This window comes from Emydura macquarii, unplaced genomic scaffold (assembly GCF_026122565.2).
Source record: "Emydura macquarii macquarii isolate MOO-44397 ecotype Brisbane River unplaced genomic scaffold, CSIRO-AGI_Emac_v2 contig_3343, whole genome shotgun sequence".
Classification (NCBI taxonomy): domain Eukaryota; kingdom Metazoa; phylum Chordata; order Testudines; family Chelidae; genus Emydura; species Emydura macquarii.
In genome coordinates this window covers 757,123-773,674 of record NW_027133480.1, presented here as the reverse complement: position 1 = coordinate 773,674, position 16,552 = coordinate 757,123, and the positions used below count along the sequence as shown (strand labels likewise).

The 16,552-nt window shown below is 39.9% G+C and overlaps 1 protein-coding gene across 3 annotated transcripts in view; it reads left to right on the top strand.

Moving 5' to 3' along the window:
• The window catches only part of CPXM2 (carboxypeptidase X, M14 family member 2), a 103,761-nt gene that overhangs the window by 45,459 nt on the left and 41,750 nt on the right, over positions 1–16,552 (top strand). The gene's annotated exons all lie outside the window — the stretch shown is intronic.

Genomic DNA, 16,552 nt, shown 5'->3' with positions numbered 1-16,552 from the left:
CCTCCTGAGATCACTCCCAACCCTAATCTTCTATGATTCTAACCCCAGCCTGCAGCCATATTTGGGTGGTTGTACAGGGGCAAAAAGAGGGAGAATATATTTGAATTTTTTTTAAATGAGCCTTTCTCTGGGTCTGATTTCGATTAAAATCGGTGTAAGTGACATCAGAAGTGCCTCCAGTGAAGTCAGTGCAGTCACCCCAGTGTAAAACTGATTAGAATTAAGCACTACAAGTACAATGTTCTCTTAAGGTAAATAGGAGGTGAATATCAGCATTTTTTTTACAACTTCACCATGCAATATTCATTCAAATCCTCCTTTGACTTCTCTCTGCATTATTCAAGCAAATAGTCCCATTGGTACTGTTGGAACTACTTAAGTGACTGGGGGTTGCAGGATTTAACAAAATCTGCATCCCACAGTGTAAAAGATGTACTAGAAAAACAATAATTGTGGTAAAAACAAACTTCCCCTTTTTATACTGTAATTTCTGGTATTGAATTTCTTTTGCACACTGGTGTGGGAGCATTTAGGCAAAGAATTTGCTATAGTTATTCCTCATGATTCTGTGATAGGTAATTACTATAGAAAAGATCAGAAATCTCCTATATTTATACATTAGACATCCCCTGTGCTAGCTATCATCTATACCAGCATATAAATTCTTTGTCTTGTCATGTTGCTGGTTTTTAGGTAGGCATATCATGCAGTTTGGAGCAGGGCGCGAGGCTCTGTTTACTTTGAGAAACACCAACTTCTGAACAAGATGCCTGATCCTGCCCCCATTAAAGTCAATGGGCAGAACTCCCACTGACTTTCAGGAGAAGCAGGGTGCAACTTCCTTCTCCTCATGGCCCCATGCATCTGCATGGTGTCTGTCTCAACTATTCCGGACAATATCAAAATCCAGCCCTTATTGAGTAATGACAATGTGCACAATTTCACATAGCCCTTGGGGCTTGATCCTGCTTTACTGAAGTGCCAAATCCTTATTGCCTACCTTAGGAACAGGATCAGGTCCATATTTATTTTACTCTCCTTTGTAAATCATAAGCTTTAGTTTTGCTATTTGATTTGGTTAAACTCTGCTTTTTAATCTCCTATCTCAGAGATGGTTTAAAAGTAGAGATTCCAGGTGAATTTTGAGGGCTGATAAATTAATCTGGAGTGACAAAGTGTAATTTTAAAACACTAGGGGAAAAATGATAATGTGTACTACAATGGATATTTAACTTTTGCTGTCAGTCTTCCAGTGTGGTGCGTGTGTTTGTATTGTTTAGATAAGATCAATCAGTATGAAGCTTTGTGCTACTCCCTTTTAATCTGGGCATATGTTCTTATGGTTTTCAGAAGAACACAGTAAATTTTAAATGACCCAAAACAGATGGTGTAAATCTTTTGTTCAGATGAATGTGCATCTGATGTCATGTAAGTTTATCTGAAAGCTGAACTAGTGCAGGGTTTCTTGCTATATAATTTTTTTTCTTGATTTTTATTTCTTGGATGATAAAGAAAAGATTGTGTTGTTGCTAGCTATCATATATTCAGCACAAATGTGTTTGGCACCACAGAGAGCAAGTGTGAGGGGTGGTACTAGCGCTGAAGAGTTTAGCTTTCAGAATAGATGACTCAAGATGAGTGATGACAGACAAGTGGGACTTAGGGAGAGGAAGGATCAAAGTGACAGTAATATTATGGGATCACTTTGACTAGTTCTGCACACGTAGGTCTTGAATTTCCAAACACATTCATGTAGGCATGAAAATAGGTGTCCAGATTTTCAAAACTGTTCAGCATGTTACATGCATTGCTCTTTTAATCTGACTGTAGTTGTCATCATCTGAACTTCAGGATGCTGAACTGTCTAGTGACAATCTGGCCCACAGTGATGTCATGTTTTTACTTTTTGTTTTAACTATTTTTATTGTTTCTAAATTAATTTAGAAACAATTTCCTTCTTCCTCCTTTGGTTAGGCAAGTGAGAAAAGGGAATAGGGAAATGATGGGGCTAATGATGAGTTAATAGGGGGCAAAGATAAGTGAATAGAGAGGGATAGCAAATGGGGGGGTAGGGAACAGATGCTGAGGGAGAAGTATATGATAGATAATAGGTCGGGGAGTGAGTTTGGTCATCAGGGGAAGTGATGTAAGTAGATGTTAGAGTCCAAAAGGAAAGAGTATAGTACTGGCAACTTTTGGTGGCTGAGGAGTTGAAAGTTTTCTTTTCTGCTGCCTGTATTAATGGCTGTAGGACTTTGGGTTTCTGATTTTACATTGAAGTGATGTGAAACCCAAAAGTGTGACAAATGTGAGTTGAGATCTATGCAAAGTAGCCATGTGATACTGGATAGAATTCCAGTCCATTTCTGGGTTGTTGAGTATGACTGAGTATGTCCTAGGGGGGTAATGGATCTGTGGAGCAGCCTGATTATTTCAGTGTGAATACCAGCTGATTAAGAGAGAGACCTTAGCAAGAGCTTTTTGCAAAGCCAAGACATTTTGCCTGCCTTCTCAGACAAAAGAGTTGCCAGGGTGATGCAACCATTTATAAAGGGATGTGAAGTCCTCTTCTGAGAAATGGATGATACTAGCTGAAGGGATTTATTTGGGATAAAGGAGGTTTGTGGCTGAGTATTCTTGGAAGAGTGTGTAGTATGTAATGAGTCATTCCTGCCAAGGTATCTTTGGGTTTTAGGAACCACACATTTTATACAACTGTTCAGTCATATTCTGAGTGGGGCACCATAAGCTTTCCTTTGAAAATTTGCAGAATGTGTTTGATGAAATTACATGAAGACATTTAAAACATGCACTTCTCTGGCAGAGGAAAAGTAAATGTGAATTGCTTCTGGTAACTTGGCAACTAGCTAAAAGCCATAGGGAGGCCTGTCTCTCACTGCCCAAACAATCTGTGGATAATTTAGCACATCTTTTATACTAGGAATAAAAACATATATAAACAAAGTGTGCAGTTCAAGTGCTGTCTTTGGGCCTGTATCCACTGGAGATAATGGCAAAACTCCTATTCTCTTCAGTGGGAGCAAGATTCGGCCTGCGAACATCATTCATTTTAAACATGGGTTATTGCCAGAATAATTCCTTTATGCCATATCAAAGGTCTGCAGATTAAAAAAGGAAATAACTTACTTCAAAAACTAATAGTTCAGAAAATCTTTAAAGACTAATTTATTTTGCAGGTGGTATTGTGTTGTGGTTTTGATTTTTGATTTTATTTTTTCATCTGTTTATTTTACCGTATTTTCTACTTGATGTGACTGATGCTGTGGATTTTGGCCCTATAATAATGGGTAGCCCTTTCTACTGTACAATGAAGTGTTTGAGGATCCTTTTGCTTTCTTTTGCTGACCCCATGATGGGCTTGCAGGGCTGGCAGTCAGAAAAAGCCTCTTCTGATTTGTAAACTGAGCACATCTGAAGCCAGACCATAGGGTCCCCATCTTGTCTGCTAATGTAGCCTCTTAACAGCACTTTGACAGTGTAAAGGAGCCATAAGGGAGGCATAGACAGTCTTCAGAGAATACACATATCTTAGTGGATTCTGCAGCTAGTGTAGGGATTGCCCAATTGCCCCATGCCCTGTCACTGGAGTAGCAGGTAATGTGTCAGAGACAGGTGTTATCTCTTACAAATTGGCTCAGTTAGTAACTGACTGTACGGTCACTGGTCTGGTGTGAGTGGACCCAATCGCTGGGTCCCACAAGTGTACAAGCCAACAGGATTTGGGTAAAGTCTTGTCTCTGATTCTTGCTCTGAGACTCTTGGGCACACTCCCAGGCTCAAACCTCTGATCTGACAACCTTCCGTCAGATGTTCAGTGCTGCCTAGACCCTGGAACCAATGTGAGACCTTCTGAGCCAACCAGTCACTTACCCTCAAAGTTCCACCTACACCCTCTGGACTTACCAGTTTAACCCTTTGAAGGACAACGTGGCAGGAAAGCAAGTAAATAGGCTTAGCGAAGGAACTGACTTTGCCCTTAAAGCAGGTGAGAGTTACAGATCTTTGAAAATAACAATCATCCTGAGATGCACCTTCCCCTAGTCTGAGTTTACTTGTTTTTTTGAGTCTGGGGATCATCCACATTTCAGGCTGATCAGAATCACTCCTGACCCTTCCCTTCTCCCCTCCCTGCAAGTACTTCCTTTGTGTGGCCCTGGTCAGCACAGAGCAGGACCCTGCTCTTAAACAGGGTCCCTATCTCCTTGTCATGTGCTCAGAACCCAGTGCAAAAGCATAATCCATGTGTTCCCCCAAGGCCAGAGATCGCTTCTTTCTAGCACTTTCTGAGGCACAAATCAGCCAAAATGGGTGGAGAGGCAGTGAACGGTAGCCCTGCCCCACTTTTACTCTGGCCATTGGAGTTCACTGGCTGCGAAGAGAGTATACTGCAGCCCAGTAGAGGATGTGACTGTGGACGCGTGTCTCTGCTCAACATGGAGCTCTGGATAGGACTGTGCCTAGCTGAAAGCCAATCCCTCATGAGCTGATGCAGCTCCCAGCCTCCTCCGACGGAAAAGTGTCTAAAAGCTGCAACTATCCTCTTCAGCTGGAAGATACAAACAAGAGGAAGTAAACACGGAACCTTCTTTACCATTCCTACAGAATAGCTTCTCTGACTGTAACCATGCCCATCAACTGGGCTGGTCGCAATGATCGACATGCAATAGGACTGACTACGGGTCTGATTTTGCTCCCACTGAAATCAGTGGGCGTATTGTCACTGGCTGCGGTGGGGCAGGAGCAGGCTCATACTTTATAGACAGGTTCAAATGAAAATATCTGTCAGTTCAGTGCATATTTCAAGACTGACATAAATCTATATTCATAATTATTTGTGATTTGGTGAACTGCTTACCGATTGTTTCCCCCTTCTTGTAGTGTGTTTAATAACTAATCAAAACAATGAATGAAAAACTTGCATCACTTTCAAAACCTGGTCTGATGTCTTTGTGTCTGCTTCCCTGGTTACTCTTAGCTACATCTGCTCTCCTGGTAAACTCACAGGCAGTGTTTTAAGGGGATCTCTGGCATAGTTGTTTTATAACTTGACAGTAGTTTAAAACTAAATAAGGTCATTTAAGAATTGTAGGGCCCACTATGGTGCCACCAAAGTCAATGGTAAAATTTCTGCTAAAATGGGAGCAAGATTGATCTTCAGGGTTTTTTTTAAAAATAACACTTGAACAATGGTAAATGCTCTCCACTCAGTAAGCATGAATAGCTCTCATTAGCAGTTTCAAAACATGTTTTTTCCCCCTGATTACAACTAGATTGTTCCATTTGTTTTTCACAGAAATAGAAAATGTTCTATCTAAAAATATATGTAATAATTGAATATAAAAACGTACAGCTCTACAAGTTGTTGACCCAAATGTCCTCTCTGCTACACCTATGTATCATCACTAACATCAATAGAATTCTTTGCACATATATCTGAGGGAAGAATTTGTCCTGACAATTTAAAAAAAAAAAAAAAGAAATCAGAATCTTTCTTTTCAGCAGAGGGGGTAGAGCTTGATAAAGAGTTTCAAACCAACATTCATTTCAAAAGGAAATGTTACTGCAGTACAAAGTAACTGGTATATTTTTGTAACAAAGCTAGAGTCAGCCTAAGATGCCATGAAATGTTGGTCATGAAATGTAGCCTATGCAGGTGCCCAAAGTATGGAAAGGATTCTTCAGAATGCTTGGGATCTGTCACTTACTCTGGCTTCCAGTGGTGATAGAACAAGGGGAACATAAGAACGGCCATACTAGGCCATACTAAGGTCAGACCAATGGTTCATCTAGCCAAGTATCCTGTCTCTGACAGAGGCTAATACCAAAGCTTCAGGGGGAGTGTACAGAATACAGCCATTGGAATGATCCACCCCTGTCTTCCCCTACCAACTTCTGGCATCCAGAGGTTTAGGATCATCACAAACATAGGGTTGCATCCCTGACCATCTTGGATAATAGTCTTTGATGGACCTATCCTCTATGAACTTATCTAGTTCTTCATTGAACCCAGTTATATTTTTGGCCGTCATGGCAATATGTTCCACAGGTTAATTGTTGTTCGTGTGAAAAAGTACTTCCTATTGTTTGGATTAAACCTGCTGCCTATTAATTTCATTGTGTTGTGGGAAAGAGTAAATACCACTTCACTTTTTCCACACCATTCTTGATTTTATGAACCTCAATGATATCTCTCCCCCCCCCTTATTTGTCTCTTTTCTAAGATGAACCGCTCTAATCTTTTTAGTCTCTTCTCCTATGGAAGCTGTTCCATACCCTTGATCATCTTTGTAGCCCTTCTCTGAACCTTTTGCAGTTCCACTATATAGTTTTTGAGATGGGGCGTCCAGAACAGTATTCAAGTATTCAGTATTCAAGTCCACAGTATTCAAGGCATAGGTGCACCATGGATTTATATAATGGCATTATGATATTTTCTGTCAGATTGTCTACCCCTTTTCTAAATGTTCCTAAGATTCTGTTAGCCTTTTTGACTGCTGTTGCATACTGAGTTGAAGTGTTCAGGGAACGATCCAGGGTGACTCCAAGATCTCTTTCTTGAGTAGCAACAGCTAATTTAGAAAGTGAAACAGTGCTTTTGATATCTCTTCTCCTATGGAAACTTGAGAAAAATATGATCTCTTTGTCATGAAGCACTGAAAGCAGATGAACTAACTTTCAAAAAATAGCTAACATAATATGGATTCAATAGTGCAGCACACATTCAGAATATTATACCTAAATGATGAGTTATTTTCATTCTAACGGCTGTTTTTCATGGGGCCTTCTAATTCATCCATTTTAAATTGTTGTACACTGAAAAAATTTCAGCCTGCTGAAGAATTTTGTAAATGGAATCATAAAGATTTAATAATATTGTTGTTAAATAATCAATAGTAGTCAAAGCAATAACAACATTTAGAGCTACATTGTGCCTTTAAGGCACTGCCCATCCCAAGTACCATTGCACCATGCCAGGGGGAGATAAAGAGACATTCTGCCTTGGAGGGTCACAATGACCCCTGGAACTACTCATTTGCATCCTCGGTGAGAGTAATTTGTGACATTTTGTTTAAAAAGATACAACACACACCCCTCATTCACCAGACAGCTCTTTGGATGAATCATATCTCCACATACTCCTCACCTCTCCTCACGCCCTTTTTAACAAGCTGCACCCAGAGGATAGCTAGTCTAATGGCAGCCAGTGCACTTGAACACAGAGGTTGTAGACTTTTGGTGAAAGGTGCAGGCTCCCTTCTCCTCTCTTATACTGTGCAGCCATCACTTTGCCTTAATTACCAGCCATGTTATCCTCCAGTACTTGGGATATACCTGGGTATGTTTTACTTGATGATAGTACCGAGTCTGAGTCTAACTGTATTAGCATCCAGATATGGTGCAATGGTTACCATTCCACAGTCAATGGTACATGTATCTAGGAAACCACAGTTCTCCACTATACTTACAATAGCTGCATAATATTGGTTGCAAAGTAAGATGAGTTGTTAATGTTACAAATACTAGCTACATCACAAGAACAATAGTTACTATTGCTATTGACTTTTAAAGAAACATAAGGGGATTGCAAATGTGCTTCAATAAAACTTTAACAAATTCAATGGAAATGTTTCAATGTTTTATCCAAATATTATAGTAAAATCAGTAGTTGCTATGCACTGACATGCAAAGAGCTGTTATGATGTATCATACCATTACAAACTATTGTTTATCCTGACTCCCACTCAGTGCCATGACTATGGAGATTGCGACAGTGTCCTTGAAGTTGTTAAATTCTCACTGCAAGAATTGCCCTAGCTACCATTAATATCATGTTGGTTCTGTAGATCCATCATGCCTAATAGGATTTCACTAGAAATATCTAAAAACAAATCTAAATTCAATGCAGAGAAATAAATCAAATCAATAATTCAGTGTTGCCATAATTATAGATTATTTATATCATATTTATGTCAGTGCATTCTATTCTTAATAAAGAATACTTTACATTAACTGTATCACTGATACTGCACCTTCTATGATACTGTCTTAATGGAACCAGCAAATGGTTTTATTTTTAAGTGGAGGAACAAAGTCCAGTTTTTTAAAACCATTTAGGTATTGGAGCGCTTAGCGTTGAAACACCTAACTGAGTTAGGAGCCTAAATCTTGTTTTCAAAGGGATTTAGACATGTAGGAAAGAATCCATTGAAAGTTGGTGGGATGTAGGCTCCTAAATCAGTTAAGTGTTGCAATGTTGAGTGCAGCAGTGCCTAAGTACCTCTAAAAATCTGAGCCAAAGACAATAAGCCCCTGACAGCTTAAATGTGAAATGCCATTGATTTTATTTATTTAACTGCAATTTTGTACCTATATTAATATAATTTCCTGGTTCTTGTATCTTGGGAGAAGCTTTGACACACAACACTGTTTAGGGACTATTTTAATTAGTGCCTTAATTACTGCCCTCTTCAGGATGCTGGGTCCTGCTTACCTATTTTGAATTATATTTATAGGGCAACAGGTTCCATTGATGGAAACAGCATCATGTTGTGTTTATCAATATTTGTGTTATGTCTTTATAATATACAACGATAATATTTTTCAGGCTGATCAATAAATCACTAGATGACAGTTGTCAGAGAATAAGTAATTGTCATTCCGAAGCGGAGTAATCTTGAATATTTAACCTATTCTACAATGTGGAGGTGGGGAGCATGGTTTGACATGGACAGAAATTTCTTTAGGCAGTGAGGCTGATGAGAGGGGCTAGAACAGTAAAAGACAAAACACTTGCTCAGTGTAGAGTTCTGTCAGTGCTGCTGACGTATAGCATCTGTAGAGAGAAGTAAGATGATATCTGACTGAAGTTTGAATTTTTAAATTAAATGATGAAATGGAAACATTTTGAAACAGACATAGATAAAACATATACCACGAGGAATGTAATTCCATTTCCTGGTCAGAGATCAGCTAGCAATATGCAGCTCTCACTGTGTATATCCTTGATAATTAAGGCTTGGTTAAAAAAATATGCATTCTACTCTCCATCAATAGTTTTGACTTTGCTGGGGCAAAAATGATATGACGTGATACCTGATGAACAGGACAGACCCTTGTTACTGATACTTACGTTCATACACTGGACCAAAGATTTCAAAAGCCAGCCTCCACTTTGCATGTGCCAAATAGCTCAGCCAAAGTTGCACCTGCGCTTTCTTGGTGCCAACACCTGCGTGCATACTAATATCTGCATATGCACTTTAAATAACCCAACACCTATACACACAAATGTTAACATTTGCATCCCTTCTTAAGGGGTTTTTCAATTCAGTTTTCTAAAACTTGCCCTGCAGAGGTATAAGACTATTCAAAGTTCTGCATGCGCATACTAATTTAATGTGACTACATGAGGAGGCCAAGAAAGTTTATCCAACTGAGCACTTAACAGACATACAAAACACTAGACACAAGCAAGAGATACAATTAAGGGTAGAAAATGTCATAAAAAAACCAACCCGCTAACAACAAAATTTAAAGTGAAGGCGAACCAAAATTTTGTATTTATAGTCTAAGAAGATTTGCCAGGGAAAGTGTGATGAGGGATGCATTTCAGAACAAATTAATTTCCAGGTGAACATTTTTGTGCAGTGGAAGCTGTAAATGATAAACATTCTCAATTAGATAGTGATGGACTCTAAGAGCTTACAATCTCTTTGTTATATAATTGTACAGCACCTAGCACAATGGGACTCTGGCCTTGGTAAGAGCCACAAGTCTCAAACCTAGGCCTGCACTATTGTGAAACAAGAGCCTTACTTTGTGCACCATTAGAAACTGCAACTGATACCCCCCAAACAAGGGCTACGCCTGCTGACTCAACAGGATCAGCTGTCAGGCAGTGGACTGCTGATTGGACACCTCTTAGTATAAAGCTTCTGTTGCTTCCACACCCCTTGTCTGATCAACTAGTTGCTATGCCTGCTGCTGACCAATCCCCTGAGACAGTCTCTGTGTCCTTGCCCAGTTCTTGTTTCTTACCCATTACCCCTCCCTGCCCTTTGTTCCTGCTCCTGTGCCCTAGCTCCAGTTATTGACTCTGCCTGGCCTTTGGCACAACTCTTACTCCAAATCCACTTTAACCGTTGGCACGGCTTCTAAATCTGACTCTAACTGCGATGCTTGGTGTGACTCCTGACTGTAACTCCAGCTCTACTTTAGGCTCTGACCACTAGGTCAGTGCTGCCTCTAGGCACCACCAGAATACAATTAATCATAATTCATTACAGCACCAACAGGAGTGTCAGATATATTTGAGCATCAGAGAATCTGGGCAACAAGGTGAATGAAAGACCCTCCTCTCCAATACAGATATGGTGAAGTTAAATTGCACTTAAGACCTAAGAATGAGATTTTCAAAAGAATTCAGCACCCCGAAGCAGGACCAGATTTTCAAAAGAGCTCAGTACATTGGAGTTAGGTTCTTTTTCAAATCTGTCCGTAAGCGTCATGATGGCAGCTATTGGGTGCTGAGTACTTTTGCAAATCTGAACCTTATTTAGATCGCTACATGGGTACTGAGCTCTTTCGAAAATCTGGCCTCAATAGGGGCGTTGAGCACTTGAAAATCTGGCTCTGCGCTCTTCTGAAAATCTAGCTGAATGGGTGCATAGGCTCTCTGAAGAGCTGAATCTCTTAGTATAAAGATTACTTAGTATAAACTTAGTATAAAGATTTTTGGTCACAAAAGCATAGCTCAATTATTTTTTATTACTTTAAAAGTTAAACATTTTAAGATTGCAGTTATTAAAAAATACCCCATTGCTTGACAAGCTGCATGATTTAAATGCAATATATTTGTTTTAATTAATTTTGGTTACATATTGGCCCACATGTGGTTAGCCTGAGAGCTTTTGAATATTTCCTATAGGGAGAAGCAGTTGGAGAGTGGGTGTTTTAGTATTAACACTTTTTATATTTAATTGCTTCAGACAAAAAATGCCCTTCTGATGCAGAATTTCACTTAAATTCCAGCCTACTGTTTTTGTCACCCGTGAGTGTGTGTGTGTGTGTGTGTGTGTATAATGATGTTGTAGCTGTGTTAGTCGCAGAATATTAGAGAGACAAAGTGGGTGAAGTAATATCTTTTATTAGACCAACTTCTGTTATTGAGAGAGACAAACTTTCAAGCTTATGCAGAGCTCTTCTTTAGACCTGAGGAAGACCCACTTTGGGTGTGTGTGTGTCTCTCTAGATAAAATAGCATTAACAAGAAGGTGTTGGAAAATCTCAGCCTGGCCTAAAAATCTGTGTTTTGTCTTGCCATGATGTCTTTGTTTTGGAGATCTCTGGCTGAAAATGCATGCTATAACAGAGGATGCAAACCTGTTCTGTGCCCATTTTTATATTCCATTCATTTGTGGTGTGTTTGTAATGCAGTTAAATTGGATTATCATGACAGTGAAAGAATAATTTAATCAGCTGGAGCCAGGTCCATTGTAGACAGAATTAATTCTCCCTTTGTACTCTAGTCTAAGCTCCAACATCACTGCTATTTCAGTCTTGAGCCACTGCCAACCATACCGAATTGTGCTAACATGTCTGGTGGCTCAGTGATGTGGACAAGTATCCACTAGGGATTGGGATGAGACCATGAGACTTTTTCTTGTTGCTAATTTAGCTCTTCATCATTAGAGATTTACATTAAAATTTTATGCACTTAAGCCCTTGTTTAAATAAAAAACCCAAACAATTAAATTCCTGGATCTATGTACTTGCTAGAAAGCAGACAAATAACAATTTGGGATCCATCTTTTTGCTATTTTCTGACATGGCATTAACTATATTGGTGTAAACGAGGGTTGAAATGAGCTCTCCCCTGCCATCTATTGATTAACTTGGGGGCAAGACCCCAGGAGCAGACCATATTTGCATAGACAAAACTATTTTGCCTAGGTGATCAGCAGACAGACCTGCTTTACCAGAATGATCAACTATGGCTGTTTTGGGTTAAAATTCACTTTAGTCTTGGAGGTGGGGGTAATGAAATGTTATCCTTAGTGTATTACTATGTACCGCTGAACTGTACTTCATATGAGCTTACCTGAGGGGGGAATCACTCTAAATTGATGCTCACTCGCTAAGTATGGAGTATTGATGCCAAAGTCAAGTTCAAGTCTGGGGCTTAGGGGACAAGTGGTGGTGGTCTTACCTGGTGGTGTGGACTCTGTTTAAGGAGTCCTACATACCAGTGGACTTTCACCCTCCAGTGTTTAAAGACAGAAACCAGGAGTCTGAACAGCTCTTCTTAGTGATCACTGAGCTGAAATCAATGGTAAGCTGGTCTGGGGATTGAGACCATGGTGTGGGGATAATGTTGCAGGGAAAGGCATGGTGTGGGGATAATGTTGCAGGGAAAGGCAACACAGAGGATGCAGCGAATGGAGCAGCAGTGAGGTTCCCTACTAGCCACTGAGCTGGGCTAAGAACTGGGCTAAGTGGTGGAACTTCACATATCTTAACTAGAGTCAGCAGTGAACAGTGGCAGCAACTGCAATGCTGGCAGTCAGAGGTGGAGACTGCAGTGACCACAACTCTGGCAAGCAGTGACATAGGTGGCAGTGGCACTCAACCACCCGTTGCTCCCAGCTGCGGTGGACCCACTGGAATGCTTCCCGGGACTCTGGGACTTGGCTGACCTCAGACAACAAACTGCAAGTGGGGTGAGACTTGAACCGGTTCTGTTGTGTAATGCTAAGAGGAACTCCTAGACAGTGAACCTGGCCCTTGCTGCTGCCAACACCACCTGGTGTTGCATTAGTTATGTTGCGTTGTGCTGTGTCTATCAGAGAGAATGAGAGATGAAAAGGATGAGTAAGGAAGTAAGAAAGGAAAGACGGGGTGAAGGGCTGGGAAATCGGAGGAAGGAAGGTAAGGAAATGGAATATATTATACATTAGAATGGAGAGGGGCAAAGTGAGAGGGGATATCTCATTGTTCTTGTGGCATCACAGTCTGAGAGGTGGTCAGTAGGTTTATGGTGTGAATAATATGAATATTTCCTATTTAAAGAGAGGAAGATGAGTCCAGTGGTCAGCGAACTAGCCAGTGCTATGGGAGACTTGGGTTTTGTTCCCTGCTCTGCCACAGAGCTCTGTGATCCAGAGCAAGTCAATTAGTCTCTCTGTGCTTCAATTTCCCATTGTAAAATGGAGATAATAGCATTTTCCTGTGTCACTGAGAAGTTGTGAGGTGTTTAGATACAATGGTGATGGGGGCCACAGAAATACCAAAGATGGATAAAATGCATACCATATAGAAACACTAAATAACAACAACAATAAAAAGATCCATCACACCAAGTACATTTCACTTGTGTGTTGATTTTTGTCTCTGTCTTCTGTGAGGTTAAGAAAACCTTCACTGAGGTAATAAAACCTGCACAACAAATGAAGAACATGTTTGTCTTCTGTAAATATGTTGTTATTTTGGAGGCAGAGCAGTCTGGCAGAAACGACTTAAAAGAAGAAATGTTTTTCATAGGAAACACCTGGGTCAAGCTGAAGCCTAATTCACCCATCTTTTTTGTCATCAGTAGGTCTTTTTCTTTCATGTCTTTTGGTTTGTGAGGGAGGTGGGGGTCATACAAGCTGCATTTAAATCTATGACTATATTAGAACGTGGTGGACTAGACACAACAAAACAACATCTAAGTCTTTTAATGACAGATTGCTTGCCAAAAAGGTTTATCCTGCCTGTCCCGTGCACAAAAAAATAGCTTGATAAGGAATTCAGTATTTTCATGATGCTGTTATATGGAATTTCCATGTATTAGGTTTTTGTGTGTCCACAAGGCAGATAGCAACCTCTGATTTAGTGTGCTATAGGATAATGGTAGATTCAGATTTTTGTAGAATTACTTCAGCACAGCTTCTCAGCATGTTCTCAGTAAAAGAGCTATGGATGCCTAAAATACTAGAAAATATTCCTATATGCCCTTTAATGGGAAAGTTCTGTAGTTAAATGTTTATACATCTTTTATAAAGAGCCTTGAGAAGTGTTGATATGAAGTGCTATTGAAATTATTGTCTTCACACCTCAGTGCTAATGTCCTAGTCCAGCACATGGGCTAAATCCTTCACTAGCCAGCTCAGCAAAATAAAACAGAAATGTTGCCCAGTTTTTGCTCTACAAAGGGACTCCTGTTGGTTGTGGCAGGATCTCTCAGGGAAAGTAGAGAACAATGCACTATGCATCTGCTCCTGCATTATTTAATTCAAGGGGAGTTTTGCAGTCAGTATCAATGGGAGCAGGTTCAAACCACATTTTCAGGGGATCACTTTCTTCCTCTAAGCAAGAGCAAAGGTGTGCTTACTTGTTGCCAGCACTCACATACCTGCTAACCCACAGATCACAACTAAACCTGCTAACCCATAGATCACAACTAAATAAGGGCAAGATATATGGGCTATCACATTAGCCTGTGTTATCTGCTACCACCACGTGTGTGAGGTGAGAAAACCAAAATGGAGATGGTAAAATAAAAACACTTTCTAAGTCAAGAGTATAATTTTAGCCTCCACATGCTTTCTTGTGTCAGTAAAATGAGTTAATTCCTTTAAAAGAAAATGTTCAGGACCGAACATTTGTCAAGCTAGCAGATATCCAGGAGAGGTGTTTAATAATGTCATACACTGGTGGTTTTTACATTTCTATATCTGTGCTGCAGTATTATAACATTCTCAATTATATTGAATTTCAGATGTGATCTGGAATATTCATGTTATAGAAACTTAGTGTTTGATTTATTTTTTCTATACATTCAAAACCAGTTAATTACAGAAACCAAAGAATAGGTACCGAATTTTATTTTTCATCGTAATTTAATTTACAAAACCCAAGTAAAAATATTCTGGGGTGGATTGCAGTTGGTGGCAGGAAAAAGAATGATGCCCTTTGAGTTTGCAACAAAATCTGTTTTGGTCATCCATCCTGATCTTTCGGTTATGCAACCTGACCTTGAAAAATGGCCATGGAGAACAGCAAAATATAAACAACTTTGTGTGTGTGCGTACATGTGCACATTTAAAAGTTGTGGACTTTGCTCTTGAGCTCTTTTTTTTTTCTTTTTTGACTATGAAATTTATTTTTCTTTTATTTTGACTGAGGTGGTCTCCTAAATTCCTCATTTCCATCTCCGCTGGATGTAGATCTGCCTCTGTGGAATTTATGATCACAGTAGCTCTTCTAGGGCCAACACCACATTATTTCATAAGATCAGGGAAAGAAATCTGCTGCTATACATGAACTGAACATATATGGAGCTCTGAAGTTGCTAGTTAGATTGTTTTGTATCATTTTTACAGCCAGAAACACTTGAGATGCCAGCATGTCACCTCTCGGAACTAATATTCTACTAAATCCCCTGTCCCTAGAGATCCTACATTAAGATACAGAAAATGAGTACAATGTTCTGTGTATGGCATCTGGCTTTTAACAATTATTTAACAAATATTGCAGCAGTATGTGTATTGTGGGTGTTTTTTCAGCTTTTAAATATAAAGTCAAAAAGTCCGGTCTCCCTGACTATACTCAAGTTTTGCAGCTTAAACTATTAGTAATGGCAAAGTCCAATTTTTTTAAAAAGGTTGAATATTGACTCAAAATACAAAGCATTTAACTGATCTGGAAAATGCTCACTAGGGGACTGATTTAGAAAGGTATTTAGCTGCTTAAAGATGCAGATAGGTGCCTAACTCACAGAGATCTTTTCTAAAATCCTGCTAAGTGACTAATTATTGGATTTTCAATTGAAGTCAAGCACCTAACGTGCCTAGACATTTTTGAAAATCCCCCTAGACACTTAACTGCATCTGTAGGTGTCTAAGTACTTTTGTAAGTCTGGCCCTAAGTGCTCATTACCATCAACAATCTTATTTACTTTAATGGGACTATTTTTACTAGTCAGGTGAACCCAGTAGTAGATAAGGCCCTTTATATTTTTACCAGCAAAGTTGGCTTACTTGTTGTCTGGGAGGTCACCTCCTGAAGGAAGAGAAAGGAAAACATCAGTCTCCAGTCTTGCAGAAGTTTGGTGAACATGGGATGAGGTTGTTCAGAAGACTTGAAAGCTAGTGAAGCTCCGTCTTGCCAGCCAGCCTGCCTTGCTAGCCACCAATAAGGCATAGTACTTTCTAGAACTAGCTAAGGGCTAAATTCTGATTTGAGCCCCAAGTAAAGGAGATGCATTAGCTACACCATCCCAGGCATAACCCCAAGCAGGCATTGTGACTCAGACGTACCTTTCTGAGAGAGTTCCTCCTCTGATACACACTGGCTCTCAAACCCTGGAAGGAGGGGTTGCAAAGGAAATAAGTTACTGCTGCCCTTCAAAGGGTGTAGCTTATTCCTTTCTCACACTTGGCTAGCTCCTCTGGCCAGTGAGTGAGGGGTTGGAGCCAGTGTTTCACCCTTTCCCTGCCCCTCCCTACTCTCTCTCCTCACTTGCTCACAGAAGGGTGTACCAGAGAATAGG